Source organism: Ciconia boyciana, chromosome 10 (assembly GCF_034638445.1).
Source record: "Ciconia boyciana chromosome 10, ASM3463844v1, whole genome shotgun sequence".
Taxonomy (NCBI): domain Eukaryota; kingdom Metazoa; phylum Chordata; class Aves; order Ciconiiformes; family Ciconiidae; genus Ciconia; species Ciconia boyciana.
In genome coordinates this window covers 35,168,946-35,173,284 of record NC_132943.1, presented here as the reverse complement: position 1 = coordinate 35,173,284, position 4,339 = coordinate 35,168,946, and positions in this window count along the sequence as shown.

Below are 4,339 nucleotides of genomic sequence, written 5' to 3'. Positions count from 1 at the left end.
CTTGCAACACTTTAAAATAAATAAAAGCAACCACTTGAGATGAATGCAATAGACTAAGGAAAGCCAACTGATAATGCAAGGAAAAGCAGTTATTAAAGCAAGCAGGAGCTCTTCCTTTCCTCGCTGTGCAAACGCTGCTACCCTGGGTAAGCTGATTTCATTTGGTACCACATGCTCGTTTCTCTGGCTATGGTGCCAGCCAAGGGTGACTACTTTCCATGCAGAAGTCTGCCTTGTAGATATCTGAAGCTAGATGAGAGTAATCCCACCACATATGTCATGTGCTCCATAGTATTAGGATAAGATCTTTAGTGGATCCTTTCCTCCTAGTTCTGAGCTTTAATTACTGTTGCAAGCATCTGCTATTGGCTAGGCATCCTTCTGGCAAAATTCCTGAAAAATGTTCTTGCAGTTTGTTGAGGAGGAATTCTGGGAAAAGTTGGGAATTTCTGTTCAAAGCTTACCCAAAATCATGTGTTTGATGCATTTTGCATAAAGTACTCAGAGTTTGGGGGTAAAATTGATTTTTCCTGTTCTACCACAATTGTAGGTAACCACAACTTCTTGTCCCTCCTACAGATACAGCATACTTGTTCTATTGCTAAGTTCGAAAAAACCCAAGCATTGTAAGTTCTTTGAGAGTGACAGTAACAAAATCTCTCCATTTAATGCTGGAGCCATATTCCTTTTTTGCAGCTCTTTAATAAAGAGGGTGTTGAGGATTCTGCACCATATGGCTTTTGCAGCCAAAAGTCCAGATGCGGTAACCAGTGCATTCAAATGGTGAAGAACCAGTTTCTTGGCTGTGGCAATAATGATTGCATATGGCTTAACTGAAGATGGGTGCTGTGCATTGGAAGATATGTCCCTGCCTGCAGCCATGAAATTTCCAAAGCAGGACTGGGACCCGAATGTGATTATAATGCGAGTCAGAACATAATTCTGAATGCAGGAGGGGATGTGGGAGTGCAAACTGCGTTTGATATGGTAAAATCTTCGGCATGCTGTAGTTCTCAGCCTGAAGTTCTGCACCCATTGAAGATTTCCAAAGTTGGAGCTTTGGAGGTGCTTTAATGTGAAATATTTATTTTTACATTACAAAGAAAATAATGGCCTAGGAAAAAAAAAAACCTAGGGAAAGTGTTCACAAAACACCAGGATTAGGACTGTGAAAAATTGCATAGAAAATTGCTTTCAGGTCCACATTTCAGAGCCAAAGTGGCACGAGTTCTCAGATGTGACAAGCAATCACCAGCTCCTCTTACACTCTACAGGAGCTGCTGAGTGCTCAGTGTGTGTTTGAAAATGAGGCCACTGATTTAGGCTTCTGTGTAGGGACTTAATGGCCTGATCTGAGGCATCCACTTCAGAAAGTTTTGACTGGCTCCACATAAACCCTTCAAGTCAGAGTATATCGTTTCGTATTTCCTGTGGCCAGTCAGAGCCTTAACTCCAGTTTTGCATTTCATATGCAGAGATTGTTTATAGCCCTGGGAGGACGGGAAGTATTTTAAGCAGCATTGTTCTGAGGACTGGTCAACCTCTTAAAACTCATTGGGTGTTTCTGCTCCTGCAGGCTGAGGGCAGCAAAAAGCTGAGTGGATGCTTGATGATGACTTGGGGACGGGCTGACTCGGCAGTGTCCTGGCTGCCACCCTTGCCAGGGAACAGAACTGGAGGTTCAGCACTGCAAAGGGCCTTCAGAGGGTCTAGTCCCACCACCTCGTCCTGCTACAGGTATGTCATTCCTGGCAGGGATTTGTCCAACCTGCTCTTACCAGCATCTGATGACGGAGTCTCCTCAGCCTCCCCGAGCAATCTCGCTAGTGCTTCATGGTGGCTACTGTTAAAAAGCATCCCCTCACCCCTTCTGATGTTCACTCTAACTCTCTTTGCTGACATTATAGATCATTACTTTTCCCCCTTCCTTTAGGGAGATAATAACCAGATGATCCCTTCCTAGTTTTGTGAAGTCCTTCTCATAACTGACCGCTAGTAAGTTTTCCTCCGATCTTCGTGCAGGAAGGTCAAAAGAATTATGACAAATGTATCATGTATTTTCTGTTCCTTTGACACTCTTGGCTCTCTCCACTTGGCCCGTAGCTTTCTAACTGCAGTATTCCAGCTGAGGTCTAAGGACTGCTGGGTTTGCTGTTATTGTTGCTCCACAGGGATTACTTACAGATACTGCATTTTATGACGTAAGCCTTTTTGCAGCAGCATCACTTTGACTCATATGCATTTTATGAATCCTTACAAACATCCCAGAAGTGTTCCTGCACCACTGCTTTGCCCTTCCCTGTTTCATACAGGTGCTTATTCTAAGCGTAGGCCACTGCATTTTCTTCACTAGATTACAAGCTGGGTTACATTTTTAAGATTTACATTTTTAAGACTGTTTGTTCTTCTGATTTGCCAAGATCATGTTCATTCTAGCTCTGTCTTTGAACTTCCTTAAAGTTTTTGTCATCTGCAGAATTAGTAAGCATGTTCTTTTCCATCATCCAAATTATTTATGAAAGTGCTCAAGTCACCCAAGACAGATCATCATGGAAAATATCCTTTCAATTTGACAGTGAACCACTGATACTGCTCTCTGAGGACAGAGCATCTTCTGCACTCTAGGTCATATTTCCTTCTTTTTTTATGATTATATCTGCAAAGAAAGCCTTGCTGAAGGCAAAATATGTATCATTGCTCCTTTTTTAATAAGAAGGGGAGCACAAGACAATCATGGATGGTCCTGCAAGTTTTGTGCTGTCCTACTATCTGATCCCGTTAGGCCAGGGACAAACTTGATGGACAGGCCAAGGTGGAAGGAATGAGCATAGGGGATTTTCCTTTCCACGTTTCTTTTCCTCTGAGTCCTATGGGATTTGGATGACCAAGGCTAAGACAGAAGAACACATTTTCATGTTAGCCAGCGCATAGGTGAGTCCGTTTCTCTTGGTTCCTTAGGTGTAACCCTGTACCACATCCTGACCAGGCTGCCTTTACACAAACCCGAGGCACTATCGCGTTGACTGGACATGCTCTCGCGTTACCCTGCCAGCCTTGACCGACTAAACAAGGCCTGGGACCTTGGGAGCTCAGCACCACACTAGCGGTTTTAATTGCTTTCAACCAGGACTTGAAACGCAGCCAGAAAACGCACCACCTCTGAAAGTTGCTGTCTCAGCAGGGCTGTATTAAAAGATTTAATGAGGGGAACACGGATGGAAAGCCGCCGGAGAACCGCTGCCAGAGCACTGGTCGTTTTTAGTCCTTTTTGCTGCTGGTGCCCCACACGGTACGATGGGCCTTTGCCCCCGCCAGCCTGCAGCGACACAGAGGGGTCTGAGGAAGACAACCTGGAGCGGGGGAGAGCCAGGTTAGCTGCCCTGTCCCCTCTCCGGGGTCACTCCAGCCTGCAGGGCGGCCTTTGTCAGAGAGGGCTTGGGCAATGGGAGCGAGCGGCCTGGTGCTGTGGAGAGGCCATGGTTGGGCTCCCATTGCTGCGCGGCGATGGAGGGAGGGCCCGGCAGGCCTCAGCGGGAGCCTCCCAGCCGCGGGACCGGAGGAGGCTGGAAGAAACACCTCGCCAGGGTAAGCGGCGTCCAGGAGAGGCGTTAGGCCCCCGGCACGGCCAGGGCAGGGCGGCCGGCAGGAGCCGTAGCCTGAACGCCGCCCCTTTGTACGCGACCCCGGGGACGCGACCGCCTCGTGCGCTGCCGGGAGCCGCTAGGGGGCGCCGCAGTGCCGCGGCGGCGGGCGCTGCCCCGCGGGGCGGCGGGCGGGCTGGGCCCGAGGGCTTTCCGCCGCCGCAGGGCGAGCGCCGCCCGGCCCGCGTCGGGGCGGTGGCCGGAGCGGTCTGTCAGGGCCAAAAGGCAGCTGCAGGGCCGCCGGGGCTGTCCCGGTCGGCCGGGCCGCCGGCGGGTGGTGCGGAGGGTGGAGGCTTCAGCCCTCTGGGCTGTCAGATCTCTGTTTCCTCCGTGGAAAGGCAGCCCAGGAGCACCCGTGGCCTGTGCGTCGCGGATGGCCTTGCCGCTGCAGTGTGGGGAGCCTGTGTTGGAGGGGGGCTGTGTTTCTCCCAGAGGGGCAGGCGCTCAGGAGGAGGAGAGGCTGCAGGCTGTCCTGGAGCTGGGCGAGGAGGGAGCTCGGGGGGGTCAGGCCGGGCTTTTCCAGCTGCAGGGGCTGTCTGCCCACGAAATGGCGGCACCATTACTTTGTGCTACCAGATGCACAATAAATACTATTCTTAGGAAAGATGCATGTACTCAACCTACTGTAATTTTAAGCACAAGATCTGTGGAAGGAAGGTATAGCCTTTACATGAACGGTCTACTCATTCCAAATTTTG